Below are 22166 nucleotides of genomic sequence, written 5' to 3' on the forward strand. Positions count from 1 at the left end.
AGGGCCCTAACACCAGACTGAAATGAACAATCGGGAACTCCATCTGCGTCACTCAGGAAGGTGTCAGGCAGGACTAGAACCAGCATTCTAATATGGGATGCCCACAAGCAATAGCTTAGCATGCCACACTACAACACTGACACTTCCAGCTGCAATCTTAGACTCTAATCATTAGCACATTCATGTGAGAAAGCTAAGCAAGGCCAGAGAAAAATCACATACAAAGAAAGGATAGAAAAAGGGCTTGAGCTGGCATTAGCAAGGAGTTATTCCTTTTCCCACAAGACAGAGTTGAAAGGTGTCCAGGCACTACAGAGGACCAGGAATAGGACCTGATCCAGGCATTCAGCCTGACCTGTACAGTCGCACCCTGAGTAGTGGGGCAAAATTAGTCTCAGAGTAAATGCTACTCCATTGCTGCTTAACAAATCTTAAAGGCCAACTATGAAAGAATAAAAGTGTTTGCAAGAATAAAAAATTCCCAATAAAGCATAGATGTAGTTCTATCAAAAATATTCAGCACTCAATAAGGTAAATTCACAATGTCTACCACCTAATCAAAATTACCTGGCATGAGAAAAGCAGCAGAAGAAAATGATTCTTAGTGAGAGGAAAACAAAAATCAGATGGGGGCTGGCATCTTGACTCAATAGGCCAATCCTCCAACTTCAAATGCCAGCAGCCCATATGGGCACAGATTTGTGTCCCAGCTGCTCCACTTCTGATTCAGCTCCATGTTTATGGCCTGGGAAAAGGGTGAAGGATGATGGTCAGGTCCCTGGGACCTGGCACCCACATGGGAGACCTGAAAGAAACTCCTGGTCCCGTCTCCTGGCTTGGGATTGGCTTATCTCCAGCCGTTGCAGTCATTTGGCAAGTGAACCAACAGATGGAAGATCTATCTTTCTCTATTTCTCCTTTTTTTCTGTAATTCTGCCCAATTAAAAGGGATTGACACTGCAGCACAATGTGCTAGGCTACCACTTGCAATAGCAGCATTCCATATGAGCACCAACTCAAGTCCTGGCTGCTCCACTTAGGATCCAGTGCCCATGGAAGCAGCAGATGTCTCAACTGTTTGGGCCCCTGCCATTCAGGACACAGTGGTGAAGTGCCTGGCTTCTGCCTGGCCTGGCCCTGGCTGTCATAGCAATCAGGGAAATAAACCAACAGATGGAAGCGCTCTCTCTCTCTCTCTCTCTCTCTCTCTCTCTCTCTCTCTCTTTCTCTCCTTTCCTATCTCTCAATCTCTGTCTCTCTTTGTAACTATCTTTCAATAATTAAGTCTCTTAAAAATTTTTCAAGTACTAGAAATGACAAAGATCATAATACTAGCACAAAATGATATTAAGGACAGAATTATAACTATATTCAGTATACCTAAAGAGATCGATTATGTTAAATAAAGATGCAGAAAACCTTCAGGTAAAAATTAATCAAACCAGGGCAAGGATTATATGAGCACTGTGTAGGTTTTTTGTGTGAACATGTACACACACACACAGTGTCCACTAAAAGCTTAACAGCACAGTCAATACACAAAAAAATTAGAAACTTTTAGACATTGTGATAGAAACTATCTAAAATTAAAGATTGAATGAAAAAAGCCTGAAAATTAAAATGAACAGTGTATCTGTGAACTTAGTAAACAGATAATTAGAGTCCCCAAAATGAAGGAGAAATAAGAGATGAGAAATAATCAAGGAGAACTTAAAACCAACTGAACAAATAATGGCTGGAATTTCAAAGTGTATGAAAATTATAAATTCGCAAATAGAAGAACTCAACAAACTAACTAGGAATATGATAAAAAGCTATGCCAAAGAGTGTCACAATCAAATTGCCTGAAGCCAGGGATAAAAATGTAATCATAAAAACTATCAGGAGGAAAAATACATAACAGGACAGAAGATCAAACATAGGAATGACTGGGCTTTTCATCAAAAATACACAGAAGATGAAGAAGCAGCAGCCTAAAGTACTGAATGAAAAAACTTTCAAAACTCTTTCTCCTCATAACTCACATATCTATAATTGTACAACACTTATTTAATAAAAGCAAATATCTTATACAGAATACAAATAAAAATTTATTGTACAAAATTAAGACATTCGTATTTCATATTCACTAAGGTTAGATTCGTTTTTAAGTCCTTCACAAAAATGCCACTCCCCCCGCCGACCGACAATGATATCAATACAGACAACAGTCAATGATACCAGGCCCTTCAGAGAGGACTACCCCACATGTCGCTTCTTGGCATAGGTGATCTACATGGCCTGGGAGCATGTGATCTTAAACCCTTGTGAAGCATCCCTGGCAGCTCCCACATGCCCATCATTTTTTTTATGCCTATCATGTTCCAACTCAATGAAAGCAATGTCCTGTCTCCCTGGTACCAAATGTAGCTCCTTGAAACAAAGTAACTGATTATCATTAGTCTCTCCCAATAAAACTATTAGGAAATAAGGTGTAGTTTGGAAGGCAACAGGAACCTGGGGCTAGCTGTGTCTCCTTGGTTATTAGCTGCATTCGGTGTCAGCAGGCCAGGCTGCTGTTCACAGTTGTTGCAGCTTGTTCCACAGTCTTGCCTTTTTCCTTTTCTTTGTCAGAAAAAGCACCACACATTTTAGATACGATAGCAGAAAGTGTTTTTCGCAAACTGGATTCTCATTTGTTTACCATTAACTGGACATCCTTGTAACTGCCTCAAAGCATTTGTGCAGGAGCCCAGATCCTTAGAAGTAGGTCCTTTGTAGGCCCGCCCCCACCTCATCTTCACGGTCTCAAAGCCACAAGATCTACCACATGGCCAAACTGGGACAACAGGGCATGGAGCGATCTCCAATTCTTCTTCTCTTATTTTGTCATTCGTGTGGTTAATATAAATAGTATGATTTGGTCTGACATCTATGTTTACATAAAACCATTCAAACAGCCTACACCATCGCCAATAGGAACCAGAAACATTGCCAACCCCCAAAGTAATATTTTAATTCAGTGTTTCCATGAACTTTTTTTGAAGTTCCCTTATATTTCAAAACAAGGCAAAACAAAGATTCTGATAGAGAAGTTTTGAAAAATTTCATCACCAGTCACTCACCCTATACTATTTTCCAATTCTGGTTATCAAATAGCAATCTGACTACACAAAGAAATTAAGACCTTAACAACCCATAAATATGAGTGTGTGGGTAAATAGTTTTATTTTTTTAACTTTAAAAAAGGCCTTTTAAAAGACAGAAGCTGATGGAAAAAAAAATACTTGTGGAAATGAAGTGAATGGTAACATTAGCACCAAGCCCCCAGGAAGTACAGGTGTTAGATAGAGGGAAAGGAATTTGAACCTAGGCCTTCTCCCTACTGACCCACATATCCCTGCCAGCAACTTACACTGCCTTCCTAGTAGTCCTTGTTTTATAGGCCTCCTTCCAAAGGGATCCAGATACAATAAATGAAACATATCTGGGTATATTTGTTCAAATTGTTATAGATATATCTGGGCATAGTAGTAGTTCTATGCATAAATATTGTGGGAACATTGTTCACTGACCTGCTAAAATCCAATGATAAAAATGCCTGTGATATTCCCCAGATACAAACATACAGCAGTTACTCCATCCAAAACTTTTAAAGAAAATAGTTTGGCATTCCTTGTTCTTTCTGCACCCATGATGTTCTTATCTACTTTTCTCCAGGCTCCTTTGGTTATTTATTCAGTTAATATTTATAGATCTTCGACTTCATACCAGACACTCTGTTTTAGATACAAAACTGAACGCTGTACCACAATCTCCCCTGGAGCCTACAGTCTAGAATACTTAACTTATCAAGTTCATTGGTCTGTAGCTTCTAGAATTGTCTACATTGATTTTGCAGCTGGCAATGCGTCTGCTGTATAATACATATTTCCTCCCTCTTATTCAGTGCAGACTGATCTTACACAGCTCTGATCAAAGATTGAATCAAAATAACTAAGTCAACTATGATAATCATGCTTCCTAATATTGCAACTGTTCCACAGCCAATACAATCACATGACCTAGTTCTGGACAATGTGACCTGGGAGACTGGCAAATTTAAAATTTCTGGAATGTGTATCCTGGAAGAGGGAATGGATACAGACAACACTTCTGCTTTCCCACTTGCCACAAACCCCTCGGTCCCTGCCTCCTGTTTTCTGTGTAAAGTATCCAAAGCCAACACTGCCAATCATAGACCTCTAGATTTTGTCAACATTTTCCCTGTTGAAATCACTGTCGTCTTGTCTTTTGTGACCTGGGGCAGAAATCTTACCACTACCAGTGACACAAACATATACAAAAGTAAACAAGTGAGAGAGTTTATAAATAGCCTCACTCACAGCAACATGCCGAGGCTCGGCGATGGAAGTAACTTCAGAGCCTACATTTTGGAAAAGACCTTAGGACAGAGGAAAAAGAAAATTTTCTAATGTTGATGTGATCATGGAGCTGGAAACTGCTTTACCAGGAAGTTAATCAGCACATTAAGATTCAAATAAGAGATACCAGAGGACGAGTAGAGTATTAAATATGTTGATGACTGCTAAAGTCTATAACTGTACCTCACTTTGGACTGTTGATTGCATTACTCATCACGTGTGTGAGTGTAACGAGTTCATAATTCAAGGCTGACTTTACAGCAGCAAATTATCAGGATTTCCACCCTATAGAGAAAATGCAGGTCCTTGCAAACTGTTCAACAAAGAAAAGGGCTCTAACAACTATTTCTCTGGTCCCAAACCATTGCTCTTTGGCTAAAATATCTGTGACCTTTTCTCTTACATGTACATTTTTTTGCCAAGTTTTTTTTTAAAGTTTTATTTACTTTTATATCCTTTATTTATTTGTTCTTTTGTTCACATGTTCAAACGCCAAAAGGTTGCAACCTCTTGGGCCTGGGCCAGGCCAAAACCAGGAACCCAACATTTAATCCAGTCCTCCTAAATGTGTGGCTGGGGCTTAAGTATCCGGGACATCTTCCACTGCTTTCCCAGGCACATTAGTAGGGTCTGGCAGCAAAGAAGTAAGCAAGGGGTCACTTCTTTCCAACATCTCCTTGGTCTAGGGTATATAGTTAACCCTTTTTTTCAAATGGGAAGCTCAGACACAGGCAGATGTCAGGTGACTCTGGTAAGTAGCAGCACCCCAGTATGTATTTAGATCTAGCTGATTCTAGATTCCCAAGCATGTAATTGATATTTTATTCAGCCAGCCTATGTGGGAGCTTGGTAGCTAAGACTAGGGTACCACCTCTTAAGCATTGGGGAAAAGTACATCTTCAGGTCAAGGCCATTCTGCTGTGTAGCTGAGGGTGCTGATGCTCTGAGGGAGAAGCTTATGAGTCAAGCTGCTAGTTGGGACATCAGAGGCCTGATCCCAGGTCCTTCTGCCAAATGTCTCAGAGCTCAGTGAAGGCTATGTAACCAACATTGTTCCCAGGCATGCATCTGCCATTCTCTAGTTGTATGGATAAATTCTTTAACCTCACCAAGCCCCTTTTTTCTCATTCTGAAAAAAAAAAAAATGGGCTTACTGCCAGCATTATGGCACAGCAAGTTAAACTGCTGTCTGTGATGCCACTATCCCAAATCAGAGGTTGCCCCACTTCTGACCCAGCTCTCTACTAATGAACCTGTGAGAGCAGCAGAAGATGGGCCAGGTCCTTGGGCCCCTGCCACCTATGCATGAGTCCTAGATGGAGTTCCTGGATCTGACTTCAGCCTGTCCCACCCCAGTAGCTGTGGTTATGTGGGGAGTAAACAAGCAGATGGAAGTCTCTCTCCCTCTGTCTCTCCTTCCTTCCCTCCCTCCTTCCCTCCCTCTCCCTTTCTCTATCACTCTTTCAAATAAACAGAACTTTAAAATTAATTTATTCATGTCCACTTATTAATTTTAAGTAAAATTGGATCATCTATTTAGACTACACAGTGCCTTCAGTGATGTGTATTACTGCCACTAGTGTAAGGATTTCCTATGGAAGTGGCCATAGTTCTTTGTTGACCCTCATCTCAGGACTGGGCCACCAAGAACTTACACTTGAAAAACATAATTCTTGCAGAAATGAGAATTTGGGAATTAAAACGGGAATCCTGTTCTTCTAGCACTGAATCCTGACAAAGAATCTTCTACAAAATATTTTGGACTCCTCTGAACCCCAAGGGCTACTTTGTAGCCTTGTCTGGGCTACTTATCCATGGCAGCTTGGTATGCAGGCTCTAATGCAATGGCCACTGAGAGGCCAAGCAACTTATTGACACACACCTTTGACGCATGTCAAGGCTAGGCAAAGAAGAGGGTAGTGAACTTCTCACTCTGAATCCACGTGTAACTTCTATTCACATTTCATAGCTAAAGTAATCCATGTGAAGCAAGTAGATAAAGAAGTGTGGTCCCACCAGATGTCCCCAAATCAGATAATTAAACATTTGTGAATAGTACTAATAACTACCAGACTAAGATCCATGAGAGTTCTGTTTGGCCTGAGCTAAGGCAAAACCCCTATCCAGAAGGAGGCAATGTTGGAAGTTCTGATACCCCATAGGACATCAAGAAAGGCCATCTTTACTGTGCTGGGTGTTCCGTCTCTGAAAATAACCTGTCTTTAAGTAAAGCTTTTATTTCTAAATATTGCTAGAGATCATGTCCCTAGAAGCTGGTTCTTGGAATATACTGTCCAAGTTGTGGAGCTAAGATGTTAGTAAGAATGATATGGGCACCCAGCAAGGCCAAGGTGTACATGTCCAGACGCATCTAGAACTTTCCAAATGTTGCATAACCTGATGCCAGATTATTAGGTACTGATGGCTTATTGAGCAAAGCAAGTTTTGGGTGTAAAGGAGAAAAGTCTTGCCTCAACTTGCAAAACTTCACCCTCTCTGTATTTCTTTCCACCTGCATAGATGGCTTTTATTAGATCAGCTTGTTGGCTGAAATACTTCCTTCATTTTTGCTCAATGTTCCTACCTTAGCAGACCAGGAGCATATGGTCATTCTTTTTTTAAGATTTATTTATTTTTATCGGAAAGACAGATACAATTTACAGAGAAAAGGAGAGACAGAAAAATCTTTCATCTGGTGGTTCACTACACAAATGGCTGTAATGACCAGAGCTGAGCAAATCCAAAACTAGAGATTCTCCCAGGTCTCCCATGTGGGTGCAGGGTTCCAAGGCTTTGAGCCATCCTCAGCTGCTTTCCCAAGCTGTAAGCACGGAGCTGGATGAGAACTGGAGCAGCCAGGACACAAATCAGCTCACTTGGGATGAAGGTATTTGCAAGGTGAGGATTTAGCCAACTGAGCCATATGTCAGGCCCAGAGGGGTCATTCTTGATTACTTTCCACTTCTGATCCAGCACTACCCCCTAGCAATTTTGCCTTCTAAGATAGTTCTAAGCCCGTTGTTTCCTTAGCTTCCTGCCTACCTGTGCAATCCTCAGCCGCACCACCACTATCTGCCCTGAGAATGCTGACAACTTTCTGGACTCTTCATCCTACTTCTGTCTCCTGCTACCCTTCCAACACCATCCCAGTCCCATATCAGCTAGAGTGAACATTTAATAGTGTAACATTATGTCAAATACTCCCCTCATTCTGTTAAACCCCACTTCAACTGATTCTTAACTCTTCCATAATTTCTTACAAAGTGTAGAATAAAATAGTGGTTTGGAACAAAAAAATTCCTCAGCATGACCTATAAAGCCTGGCACATCCATTCCTGCTAACTGTATCACCCTCTTCCTCCACTTACCTTTCCTTTCTCCTGCTTCAGTCTCACTGATTTTCTCTCTGTGCCTGGAGAAAGGTAGGCCTGGACTTCTTCAGGTGCATGCCACTTTCTCAAACTGATGCAATTCCAGCATACTTCTTCTCTCTAGTTCACTCTTCATGCACAGCTCAAATCTCTCTTTACTGATCCTTAGCAAATGCCTGTCCCTTGCAAGAATTTTCAGAATGAAACCTCAGCACTTCAACGTAATTGCCTCATATCTGCCTCTCCCTCTCAGATGGCATTCTTGACTTCTCCCAGGTCTTTTTACCTGCACCCACAGTGTCACAGTACCTTGCACAAAACAAATGTTCACTATCTATTTGTTCAGGGTCTAAGTGCAAGGCAAGACTAACTGTTTAATAAAGGAAAATGGAAAGACCTTTTACAACTTTCTACAAGACCAGAAGGACCATCCTCCAATTGGAATTATTCAAGCAGAAGCATGTGTGCCACAGAATTTAGGGGTACACCACACGGTTCCGTGGACCTTGGAACAGGCATGCAAGCAAGCTTAATAAAGAAGCAGATTTCCCAAATCACTCCCATGCCCACTTCACTTTGTGGACTAGTGTAGAGAGAGCAACTAACTATAGGGGAGAAAAGAGGCTTGGGGTTCTAGCAGAGTTCAGCTTGAGGGTACAACAGGGTTGGGTGTTCACCATGAAACAGAATAAAACAATCAAGAGCAAGGCACAGCGGCAGGTAGTTACACACATGCCCAGTGCCAAAGGAAGGAAGGACTTGAACAGTCTTTGAGAAAACTAGCCAAGACTGTAGATGGGTCTATTATTATCTCTCCTCCCTAGGAATCTGTCTTTGTCCAAAAGGGAAGAGTTTGCAGAAAAGAGAAGGAGCAGAGCTACTTTTCATTTAAATCATTCTTTTTCTAATTTCAAAGTGAGCTAGAACTCCTTATTTAGTCTGATTGGAAGGAAGATCAATCAAAGTTTAACAAAGGCTCATTTTTAGACTACTTACAAAGAAACTCAATATCGTTACTTTCAAGGACATAGAAAAGCTCAAAGATTTTCTTTTGGAAAACTTATTCTCCCAGGTATTGTAAACATACTTTGTAGCTATCTGTAGATTTTAATCTACAGATTTCCCAAAAGAAAAGTTTTCCAAAGTAAAGGGTTTCAACGACCATCTCCAATGATCAAAACTGTCTAATATAAAGCAAACCCTGGGTAAGTGTCACACAGTTGGCTGGGATTTAAAAATATTTGAAGTTTATTACAAAGGTGATATCCAACATAAAAGTAAGATGTTAGGAAACATATTTGGGCTCGGACACTGGTACATGTCTTGGTTGTTGCATTTCCCATCCAGCTCCATGACTGTGGCTTGGGAAAGCAGTAGAGGATGGCCCAAAGCTTGCACCATGTGGAAGACCTGGAAAAAGCTGTTGGCTCCTGGTATCAGCTCAGCTCAAGCCATGGTGGCCATCTGTGAATGAACCAGAAGATCTATCTTCCTCTCTGTCTCTCCTTTTCTCTGTAAATCTGCCTTTCCAATAAAAATAAATAAATCTTTTAATATGCCTTTCCAATAAAAATAAATAAATCTTTTTTTAAAGAGTATGTCGGGAGAGGCACGGTGGCCTAGAAGCTAAAGTCTTCACCTTGAACATGTCGGAATCTCATATGGGCACCAGTTCTAATCCCGGCAGCTCCTCTTCCCATCCAGCTCCCTGCTTATGGCCTGGGAAAGCAGTTAAGGACAGCCCAAAACCTTGGACCCTGAACCCACGTACAAGACCTGGAGAAAATTCCTGGCTCCTGGCTTTGGACTGGCGCAGCACCGGCCATTGCTGTCACTTGGGGATTGAATCATCGGATGAAGATCCTCCTCTTTCTCTCCTCCTCTCTGTATATCTGAGTTTACAATAAAAATAAATAAATCTTTTTAAAAAAAAAGAGTATGTCAAAGAGATATGGCACCCCCCATGTTCACAGTAACCCTACCCCTCATGGCCAAGATATGGAATCAATGTAGAGTCCATCAGTAGACGGCTACATAAAGAAAAAGGCAGTGCAGTGAATAGGCACAAATGGAATACTATTTAGCCTTGGAAAAGGATGAAACGCTCTCTTTTGCAAAAGCATAAGTGAATCTGGAGAACATTGCTTAATAAAAGAAGCTAAATGCAGAAATGTAAGCCTCTCCAATGCAGACACAGAGTAGAGAGGTGCGTCTGTGGGGACAGATGATGGACCAGCAATTGGGGGAGACGCTGATCAAAAAACAACAAAATTTCTGTTGGACAGGGGGATACATGTTCTAGGACTCTACCATATTGCATGTGGCTAAACTTAAAAATAATGTACGGGGCCTGGCACAGTAGCCTAGTAGCTAAAGTTTTCACCTTGCATGAGCCAGGATTCCATATGGGCAATGGTCCATGTCCCTGTGGCCCTACTTCCCATCCAGTTTCCTGCTTGTGGTCCGGGAAAGCAGTCGAGTATGGTACAAAGCCTTGGGACCCTGTACCTGCATGGGAGACCTGAAGAAGCTCCTGGCTCCTGGCTCCAGACTCCTGACTTCAGATTGGCTCAGCCTTGGCCGTTGCAGCTGCTTGGGGAGTGAATCAGTGGATGGAAGATCTTTCTGTCTGACTCTCCTTCTCTCTGTATATCTGACTTTGCAATAAAAATAAATAAATCTTTTTAAAAAATAATGTCTGTATGCTAGAAACTTGCTGAGTCAGTACTTACTACACATACACACTTACATACATACATATACACAAGTGAGGTATGTAAGGAGAGATGTTAATTAGTTATATTTAATCATTTTATAGTGTAAACATACAATAAAAACATTCCATTGCGTGCCATAAACATTTGCAAAATTCCTTTCAATTAAAGAAATTGGTGTTTGAAAGCATGTATGGCTTTCAAACAGTTGTGTTTGGCTCTTGCCCATTTAGCAAGGTATAAAGCAAGACAATAGAAGTACACACTTACACACTGGAAGGGAAGTATTAAGTACTATTAGTGACCTAAGTATTTCCAGTATTAGGTTTTGAGGAGGATGAGAATGGTGAATGGAAAGAGTGAAAAGAACAAGAGAAGAAGTCATCGGAAATGTATGAAAAGCAAACCAGAGGTATACTTGTACCTCAAAGTGAGTTGAGTATACAACACAGCTTTGCAACTTTGATGGGCTGCATGACAAGCCCGAGCACCTCTGGAGACAGCTGATTGCATCTAAGGCTTTCCTTTAAACCTCAAACAGGTAAACCACTCTCACCCAGGCTCTTCACACCTGTTCAATGATTCAGACATAAAAGAAATGCTAATTATGGGGACTGAGCTGTGCATTCTGAATAACCCCAGGGACACAAGGCTTATCTGGTGGTCTTAAGTTGCTGGAAATTTATTAGAGGGTTTTCAGATTGCATTAACTGATATTCAACTGAAGTGCTGTACCTGGAGAAGCATTAAAAGCCCCTGATAAGGAACCATTTCAAAGAGGTAACTGGCGTTGGCCAGAAGAACTGTCCGATGAGTCAGAGGCATTGAAGAGAAACACCTGTCCAGGTGAGGTGGTTGGGTCTACCTAGACAACCTGATGGCCTCACCACAACCCAGAGTTGCTGCTTTAGCCAGAGCTCAGAAAGGGGCCCTATTCATTTCTGTTTCTGTTAGAGGCCATTGCCAGAGATGAATGAAGAGAAATTGTAATACTTACAACAAGGATGACAAAAGCCAGCCAACTGACCACATTACAGGGTCCACACACACAGACATGCTTTTAGCCTTACATACCTTTTAGCCTTACATATCCCTCCCCCAAGTTCCACTATTGCCTCTCCCTCTTTCTGCCCAAGATCCCAAGGTCATCTCATGGATCCTGGGCTATCCCAAGCTTATCCCTGACTCAAGACTTATGTGTTTACGGCCTGTTTGCCAGGAATATTCCTTCTTTAGATGTCAGCATGGATGACTCATCCCTTATTTTAGCTCTTGGTTCAGCTAGCAACTCTCTGTCCCCTGCCTTCTCATTTCCCTCTGTCATCCTATTTGCTTTATTTATAGCATGTACCACTCTCTGCCAATAACTTGTTGATTTGCTACCCTGATCTTGGTCTATCTTTCCCATTAAACGTAAGCTCCAGGACAGCAGGGGCTTTCTTCGTCTTGGCCTTTGCCGTGACCCCTGCAGGGCTGGCACGCTTGTTGGAGAAAGCATGATCATCAGTACAGCTCCCACTGACTGAGCATTTACTCCCTGCCAGACACAGCGCTCTCTGCATCTTTTTTTCCTTTTACAATTCTCACAGGATTGTCACAGAAACCTGACAAGATGGGAATCTCTCCATTATCCTTGTAGTAGAGTTCACATGCCACCAAGGGGTTATGCAACTTTCCCAGTGTCACAGCTAGCATGAAACCAAGACCTAATTTGAACTCTAATGTGTTTGATTCCAATAATGATACTCCATGCCAGGAGTTGGTCTTTTCATTTTTCTGTAAACAATCAGACTGTAAAATTTCAGATTGTGCAGGTATTTTGGTTACTGTCACATGTACTCAATTCCATGTAGTCAGAAAGAAGCCATGAAAAGTACACAACAAATGACTTGTGCCAGTAAAACTATTAGCCAAACAGGTGCCAGGCAGGATCTAACCGAGGAGCTCATTGTTTACTGATCCCGCCTTTAATTCATCATCCTGTGAGGGCTATATGAAGAAGGGGCTTAAAACAGAGATGAGGGAATAAAAACAGTCAAATGTGTGCTGTGGACAGGATCAGGCCCTGTAGAGAACAAAGACAGAAAATAAATCATTTGCATAAAAAGGTAAAAGAAGAGCTATGGTTCTGATCCAAATTATAACTACCAGTATAGCTGTTGACTGATCACATGCCCCAAGTCTACAGCACACCTTAATTTAAATAACATTTCTTATTCAAACAAGGTTGAATCTGGTCATATGGTCATTATATATGGTTTCACATGCCAACACACATCAACTTCCGTCCCCAACAGGCCACAAAGCTTCGCTGTGAAGGGCAGGTGTAGCAAGCCACTCTGCTAAAACTCTTTTCAACTCTGAGCCTGAACTCTCCAGCTTTTGCTTCTCAAGCAAACCTAGGAGGGAATCATGGCCACATGGTTAAGACAGGAATCACAAGTCTGAATCCATGGTTTCCTATGTTGGTGAGGTGAACAGGATTTATTCTCACTTGTTTAGTAATTCAAAGTGTGTAAGCAACAGGCTAGTGTGTGCTCCAGCCTTAGAAGACTGGGACTCCTCTCTATGTTTTGCTTTAAGAGAGACACTCAATTTGCGCTGTGTGTGTGTGTGTGTGTGTGTGTAAGATAGTGAAATACAGTCTCCTCTTCTGCCTTAATCTAATTAAGACCAAAACGAATAGTTCCCTTTTCTAGGTAATTCCTTGATAATTAGAAACACGTTAGATAAAATGTTTGTTTCTCTCACCCTGAAGAAAAAGTCCCTCTACGAACTTTATTTTAAGCAACTTTTGCGCAATTTTCTAAAACATGGGCCTTACAGCTTTGAGCAGGAAGGCAATCCTATCATTATAACTATTCTAAAGGAGACTTTGGAGATGGGCAGCTCTCCCAGATGTTCCACTGCCCAGTACTAAGGGCCCAGACACCCCTGACTCGGTCTTCTCCCTTCTTTTTATTTTAAAAATGCTTCTAGGTCTCTCACGTGGGTAGCCAATGTGAAGGCACTTGGGCCATCTTGTGCTGCTTTTCCAGGACATTAGCAGAGAGCTGGATCACAAGTGGAGTAGCTGGGACTCCAAAGGGTACCCATATAGGTTATCTGCTATGTTTTAGTGTGGGGCCCTATCTTCTCCTTTCTAAGCCTGCTTCCTAATCAGTAACAGAACTCATACTTCTTCATCTACCCAACGTGCAGTTGCCACTTTTCAACACTTGTAATCATTATGATTTATCTTTACTTGCAAGATGCATGCAAGATGATGCACAGTGCTACTAATAGCAATGCCTTGCTATTGAGCACAATGCCATATGCTTTCCATGCCTTCTACCATGTAATTCTCACAACTGCCTAATGAGGAAAGACCCTTACTGTCCCTCACTTCTCAGATACAATGAACAGCTGAGGTTCAGTACAGTGACGGAAGTTTCCCAAGGTCACGCAGAAGTAAGTGGGAGATGTGGGATCTGAGCCAGAACACAGTTTTTTTCGAGAATGACACTGCCTACGTGTGTCCTGTTGTCCCTAGCCAGTGTCTTAACACAGAGGGAACTGAGATTCCAAACTCTGTCACCCGAAACTTGTCACGGTGCCATGCTGCCTCTCACCTGACCAGGCTACTAAATACCAAGATGTTTTCCATGGAGGAGACAGTACAGCAGCTGCTGTGGGAGTCAAAGGCCTGAACTTTGCCCTTGAGATTCTGAGAACTCAGAGGAGGTGATTAAACCCATGGCTCAATCTGTGTTCCAGAAGGAGCAGCACTGATAATACACGTAGCCAAAGCTCTCTCATCCTCGATTGCCACTGCACACATAAGCAAATCATCCTTATTGCCACTGCACACATAAGCAAATAGGATGATGATGCCAGCTGATCTCTAGATGGTGGGGAATTTTTTATTTGATGGTGACACATCCCCTTTAAGGATGACAGCAATACCCATACTTGCACTACGGCCTGTGGGACTGGCCTCAAAATACATAGTCAGAAGTTGTAAGGTGATCTGTAAGGGATTGGAGTAAAGGGAAGATTTTTGGCGATAGCAGGGAAAGGCTGGCCAAACTCATGGTTTTCTTTTTTGTTTATTTGTTTTATTTTTATTGTAAAGGCAGATTTACAAAGAGAAGAAGAGACAGAGACAAAGATCTTCCATCTGCTGGTTCACTCCCCAAATGCCACAAGGGCCAGAACTGAGCCAGTCTGTAAACAGGAGCTTCTTCCAGGTCTCCCATGTAGGTGCAGTGTTCCAAGACTTTAGGCCATCCTCCACTGCTTTTCCACAGGCAGGGAGCTGGATGGAAGTGGAACAGCTGGGACATGAACCAGCTCTATATGGAATCCCAGGGCTTGCAAGTGAGGATTTAGCCAAAGAACCATCACTCTGGGCCCCCAAATTCATGACTTTCACACCTCTAATTCCTTCAGGAGTGGGAGAGGAAATAGCAACACATTTTATGTTACAAAATCTCTATTACGCTCTGATTGTTTTCCTATTCACTGGGAACCAGGTCCTGCCAACAATGTATAATGCTGATGTTTTACAAAGACACTGGGATGTGTGGTCAGAGAGAGACTACATAGGGAGTCTACATTTTCTTCATTCCACCTGTAAATCTATTCAGGCCTCCAGTTCAAATTTTATCACATAGATGGCACTTTCTCACTGGCTAACTGGAGACATTTTCTCTGCCAAGTCTAACACACTGCCTCATATATAGCTGAAGTTCAATAAAACAGGATGCATTATTCTTTTTTTTAAGATTTGTTTATTTTTACTGGACAGGCAGATTTACACAGAGGAGGAGATACAGAAAGAAAGATCCTCCTTCCACTGGTTCATTCCCCAAGTGGTTGCAACAGAGCTAAACTGATCTGAAACCAGGAACCAGGAGCTTCTTCTAGGTCTCCCACATAGGTACAGGATCCCAAGGCGTTGGGCCATCCTCCACTGCCTTCTCAAGCCATAAGCAGGGAGCTGGATGGATGGTGTAGCAGCCAGGACATAAGCCGTGTCCCTATGGGATCCCAGCACAAGCAAGGCGAGGATTTAGCCACTAGGCTATCTGCATTGGGCCTTGCATTACTCTTTCTTAATGCGATTTTTCAAACTGAGATAGATGTCATTAGATCCAGTTGTTCCCAACTAGGGGTGATTTTGTTCACCAAGGATCATTTGGAAACATCTAGAGACATTTTTTTAATTGTTAATATTTTGGGACTAGAGACTACAATACTACCAAACATTCTACAATGTTCAGAGCAGTCCCCACAATGAGGGATTATCTAACTCAAATTGTCCCTAGTGCCAGAGGTCAAGAGAGCCTGATCTCAATCCAACCTACAGAGAAGAAAAACAATACCTAGAGAGATAGAGATGTCCCCAAGGCCACACAATGGCAGAACCAGCATGATAAACATACCCTGTAGCCATTTACAATATTTTTGCCAGGACTTCAGACTGCTGCCAGCCAGAGGGCTGTCTGCTACCATGTTCAGTTGGTGTAAGAACCCAGATAAACCAAGCCCAGTGATGTTCAGTTTCAGTGAACAGTGCCTACAGCTCTGGGGTCTGGATTAGTCCCTGATTCAGCATCTGGGACAGGCTGTGGAGGATTAGATGCCTAAGACAAGGAGTACAGAGACTTCCATCCCCTACAGCTTCATCCACCTGTTCTTTCTTAGGGTGGCAAGCCCAACAAGTGACCAAGTCCAAGAGAATCTTCTTCTTAATAACTAAATGGATAACTAAATAGGCAAGTTAAGAATATTAACAATTGATGGGTCATTGTAGGTCAAAATAGAAACTGTCACACATTGGTTCTCTAGAAAACATTAAATCATTTGTACTATCATTACCAGCAGCAGCTAATTTTTGGTTCCTTATATACCCATGAGATATGTGAGATCCTAAGGGAGATAAAAAAAAAAGTGAGACTTCATCAGTATCAGACACAAGGTACATCCTTGACCTCAAAAAGCACTCAGTCCTTTCTGCAGTTGTCATCACAGTGGGAAGCCAACCTTGCAAACAAGAGGACAACACAACCCTCCTTACAGTTAAATATCTAAACTTAGCATGACTTGCTTATTTTAAACAACCTTTAGCACAGAAACATTCAACCTCTGCCCAAGTATTTGGACTCTAGTACTTGGATTATTAGGATTTGGCTTGCCTGATGGACAGTTTCTTCTTTCCATCGAGATTTCTTCCCCATCACCCCACATTTCTTCTCTCCTCCCATACTCCTGACCTCAATGGAAATGTCAGTAATCTGATGCAATATGAAAAATCATGGAACCAGGACAGATCTTACCACTACAAATCCTCCAACCTGAGCATGTGGATACGGGGTTTCTACAATTTGGCTACCCTAAACAAAGTCATATTTGCAACTGGCTCTAAGCTACATCTCAGTGGAAGCTGGTGACCTGGGTGAACACAGCTTGGAAGGTTAACTTTTATCTTGCAGCATCAATGAAAAATTAAGCATCCTGATAACACTAAGTACAAATGGATTCGATTTCTATTGCAACTGCTCTCTGACACAGATAATTCCCCTTTAGATTTTCATGAGTTTGGCCCAGAAAGTGGATACTTGAGGCATTAAACATACAAGAGCTTGTGATGCCAAGAAAACAACAGCTTCTATTTAAGGATTCAGCTGCCACAACCAGCTAAGTGTTTGGGGCAGTGAGTGGAATTTGAATATATCAACTCTTATATTTGGCTACAGATGGGGACATCAGAAACTAAGAGATGTTCCAAGGGTTCCCATGTGGGTTTGCCTCAGTTACAATTAGCTAATTGGACACTTTCCAGACTGTTGAGTTGTTGCAGTGCAATAGACTACCATATTAACTTCTTAAATTTTCCACATCATCCTATTAAAATTAAACTGAACACAAATTGCCAATCAACAACCACCATCATTTGATAAAACATTTTCACATTCCAACAAGAACCCAGGGAAGTTCCTGAAGCTAAATATATGTAGTTTTATTAAAAATCTGCAACTTTAAAAAAGAGACTACAACTTTTTTCTTGATTATCATGTGAGCCCAGACTGTTAAACGCATCAGAGACCAGCACCCATCTATAGTCTAGAATATGAAGCCGACGAGCTTCAAGGAACCAGTGATGCTGATTGCAGAAGAACTAGATTGAAATCAAGCTGACATGGAAAGGGTGTTCTGGAGCACGGGCAGAGGAGAAGGGAGTCTAACTGGGGCCTGGGGTTGCCCTGTACTGTGTATGGTTCCACTTTCCTCTCTGCAGCACTGCACTCTGCTGCCTGTGTAACTCCCCATCTTTTCCCCTGGGCCATGGGTTCCTTGAGAGCAGCCACCACACTTTGTTACCCTGAGTCACGGAGCTAATTAGATGAGGCACAGAGATGCTGGCATGGCAAGGGGACAGTGAAGGAGCAGTGGTGAGGCACCAGGGATGCCAAGTGCTGCTTCACACTCCTGTGCACACTGAGCAATGGAGGGTACACTCCCTGATACCCAACAGTGCATGCTGTAGCAGACCAGCTGCCCCCACTCACCCAGCAGGCTCAACCTGGGCATCTTCCCACAAGATCATTAAAACTTGCCCCAAGGGGAACTTGTTGGGAAGGCCAGGACTATTGCTGCCCAAAATAGGTACCTGGAGACTCTGATCAAAAGCTCAGCTTCTCCCACGATCCCTGCAAAGATCTGGGTGGGAGCAGACTTGGGGCAAGGAGAAGCCAGTGCCACCCTTTCTGTTGCTTCAACCTGCTCCTCTGACCTTCCCACAACCAAGTCCTAGAGAGCCCTCTCTCCTTCACAAGCCTGTACATTTTCCCAGACTCTGTTCTCACAGTTACATTTTGGAATTGACTCCAAAACAAAGCAAAACAAAACCCAACACTGTTACTAGTAGTCTTCAGGGTCAAGTTCCACAACAACCACCCCTCCCCTGCAGAGAAAAGGCCAGGCCACTGGAAAATGGGTGTCACTCATCTTGGACACTTGTTTTCTTTTTCTCCCAGTGTGATATCTGGCAGGACACTGAAGGCCAATGAACAGCCACACTTCCAGCCAGTCCCCCGGGGCATGCAGGTAGAGGCTGAAAACACCATCAGCCTGTGCACTGGGGCAAAGAGGAGCCCGGGAGCAGGCTTCTGCTGCCTGCTACTTACTGCTTGCTGCCTGCCCACCAGGCTGATGGAGTGTTTTAATTAGTACAGCTCTGCCTGACACTAGGGAGCCCATTCTCCATCAGAAAAACTGCTCACAGTTACAGATCCTGGTCCCCACCATAGAGATGAAATAAGCAAGGCTGAGGGCTCTGGGAGAAAACACGTGAGAGAGGGAACTTTGCACTGCATGGCAGAAGTCCTGTACTTCTCTTACAGATGAAAAAAACCACGATTTAGACAACCTAAATAGTAGTGGGAGAAGCCAGATTCCCTTGTGATCTGAACAACTCTTCCCAAACTGGAAGATTTTCTAACAAAAGACTAGCAGACTGACAAGAGATCCTTAAATTGGGTAGGGGGAAAGGGACATGGTTTAGGTCTTTCTGGGTGTGACATTCTGGAACTGGATATACAAGATCATTTCTTCAGAAAGGAGAAGGGGAGGGGTTACTATAGCACTCACAGTGGATGCCAAGAGCTGGAAAAAGGTGTCTCCGGCAAGACAGAGATGGAGAAGGGGGAGGCAGGAGGTCAAATGGCAGGAAGAACTCAAGCCATGCAGAGGATGAGCAAGGAAACTGCTCCTAGAAGAGCAGAACAGAGTCCTGTCCAGGAGACAGAACCCCCTGTGATGGGCATCTCCTTTAACATGATGAAGGGAGAGCAACATTCACTAGGACAGACTTGCCAAACCAATGAGTCTTTGTGGTCCCAGGAAATACATAGGCCCCACAACAGGACCAGCCCCATGGGAAACCAGAGAGGGGTCACCTGGAAAAAGGATCCTTCATCCTACAGAGAATTTTTGTGGGACACAGCCATGGTTTGGTCCCACCACAAATAACAAGGTAAGCACAACCTGGATACTAATGTTAGGAACTAAAGTCACATGGATGGAGACAACTTAAACAAACAAGAGCTGCCAGATAAAGGAAATCCCATTGGTATGGTTACTTCTTAACCTACAATGCATTAGAAAGAAATCAATGTTAAGAATACTGACATGCCACAAAAGCATGTTTCTCTACTCAACACTAAAGAATTACTACTTTCCTTATTTTTGCATCTTATCCTCCCCTCCTCAGCCATCTCAAGGCATACTTAACATCTGGAGAAGGCAGTCGTTTCATTAGCCTTTCATCCTCATTCCAGTTAGTAAAATTCCTGCTGTCTCCAAATGGATTCCAGCTTTCTATTTGCAACAAGGAAGCCCTCTGACATGACTTCTAACTGGTCCCAGACATGTCTCTGCTCAACTCACGCCCAAGAAAACACTGTTGAGTTGGGAATGTGGTAAGATGAGAACACACATCATGCATTAAACACAGATCTCAGGCAAAGAGGGAATCAAACTCTCACAAAAGTCCTCAGTGCTATACTACTCTGTACTCCAACATCACCAGGATTTGTAGCTCTTAGCCAAGCCCTTGCTGCTTGTGTCCACGGCATGTCCAAAACCCTCTTGGGATTTGATGGCTATGAGCCATGGTGAAGCATGATGCAAAGACCAAAAGATTAGCCAAACCTCAAGAAGCATTTCAAGAACAACAAAGGTATAGAGATACTACTGTTACAACTCCTACGCCAAGAGCCATGGCTTTGGTTCTTCTGAGTTCCAAGATTCCAAGATTTCATATTTCTTCAGACCCCTCTTGCATTTGCCTCTCATGCATTTCACTTGACTTCTCCAACCCATGCCATTCACCTCTATCCTATCACCACATCACAACATTCTTGGAAATTACATCCCCTACCCAAATGTTTAAATACCTGTATCTATGGTATTCTTTGGAGTCTTTCCAATCAGCTGATCAGCAGAGATGCCTGAGACACTATAGAAGACAGCCCCAGGCTGTGGATGAACAGAAAGCCAGGACTAGCTCCACTGTATACTAGCTTCCTGTATATGTAGCCAGAGGCCTGAGGATGTTGGATGCTCAGCAAGAACCTCAGAAAAAGTCACCAGGAAGTAGCCAGCTCTCCCAGTGCAGTTTTGCAACACCCCATGAGGAGGAAGTCTCTTTGATCAAATAATAACCAGCCAGAGATAAGGTCCTCTAAGTTGAGCATGGCCAACCAATCACACGCTTCCCTCTAACCACAAGGGCAAATGAACCCAGGCCTCTGGATGAGTTTCAGGGCTTGTTATAATTTAATGATGTAGTGGGTGGTGTCTTCCAGGTATGCTGGGTGGGGCTAACTGAACAGTGAGGCTTTGAGCCCAATAGCCTCATGCTTGCCCTGTGCAGTTGCCTCATGCAGGGTTGCAATTGAGCATCCTGTGTGGTCATATGGAGCTCCAGACCTGTAGCTCTTGCTGCCACCAGGGAACAGGGCTTGGAACAGGGCTGAGCAGGTCTGCAGTCCCTGTCAGGACTGTATTTGACACCAGATGTGCAGCTCCAGGATGGAACCTCTGCAGTAGTCAAAGACACCCTCAGTGACTGCTCTCACATATTGGATACCTTCTATGCTTTTGCTATTAGCCCATTACCAGTCATCACTTGGGCCTTTTCAGCTCAGTCCAACTTCCTTCCACTTTCAGAACTCCATTGTTCTAGTATACTATAAGAGGGACTATGAAGAGAGAAGGTTCTATTAGTGATGAATGGCCTTGCATCTTGCTGACCTCGTGATGCTGGACACACCTATTAGTCCCTTGCTCGCTGAACCACTGCAAAGATTAGAAGCAAAGATAGTTGCCCACCTTCCTGCCCAGCTCATACAGGCCCTGAGAAGGCGTGAACAAATCCTTAAGTGATATTGAAAAAGTGGAAGGAATCCATTTGTTATGTAAATAACCACACATTCAACAAAGGTTTGTTTTGCATCTACTCTACTGAAAACAGTGTTAGCCACTGAAAGCACCAAGATAAACAAACCTAGCATGGCTCCCTATCTTCATGAAAAACAGTGTGGTTGAGGAGAAAGGAGCTAATCAAGGAGGTCCTTAGTGCAATGGAACCAGAAAAGGGAACAGGAAGCATCCTTAATTCAGGGGGTACAGTACAGCCAAACTCTCCAGCAGCACTCCTACTGGCAATTAAAAACAAAGTTGTTTCTTCCATCCTTAAAAAAAACAAAACAAAACAAAAAAAAACATGGGACAGCCTCATTGAGCCATAATTCCCATAGTATGCAAGTCACTCATACAAGTATATGAGTATTGGTTTCTAGAATATGCACAGAGAGGAGGATCCATTTTATAATAGTGTCAAAAAAAAAACACACTTTCCCTACTCAATCTCCCTAGCCTACCAAGTTAAAAATACTTCCTCTAGCTTAAGGAAGCCACCTGCTATGTATCTCTATGGACTTGCCTACTCCAAACATTTCAGTTCAGCACAACACAGTAGGTAGCCTTTGACTGGCTCCTTTCAATCACTGTGTGTTTTCGAAAGTACACTTCTTATCTTTTGATTGCTGAATAATCTTCCATTGTATGGACACACTATAGTTTGCCCATTCATCCATCCATGATGAATACTTGAGTTACTTATGTCTTGT

The 22166-nt window shown here is 42.8% G+C and overlaps 1 protein-coding gene and 1 pseudogene across 1 annotated transcript in view; both read right to left on the reverse strand.

Moving 5' to 3' along the window:
- The window catches only part of GPAM (glycerol-3-phosphate acyltransferase, mitochondrial), a 158687-nt gene that overhangs the window by 31656 nt on the left and 104865 nt on the right, over positions 1–22166 (reverse strand). The window lies entirely within an intron of this gene.
- LOC118759443 (U2 small nuclear ribonucleoprotein B''-like) lies at positions 2239–4372 on the reverse strand (annotated as a pseudogene).

This window comes from Ochotona princeps, chromosome 13, assembly GCF_030435755.1.
Source record: "Ochotona princeps isolate mOchPri1 chromosome 13, mOchPri1.hap1, whole genome shotgun sequence".
In the NCBI taxonomy this organism is placed as follows: Eukaryota; Metazoa; Chordata; class Mammalia; order Lagomorpha; family Ochotonidae; genus Ochotona; species Ochotona princeps.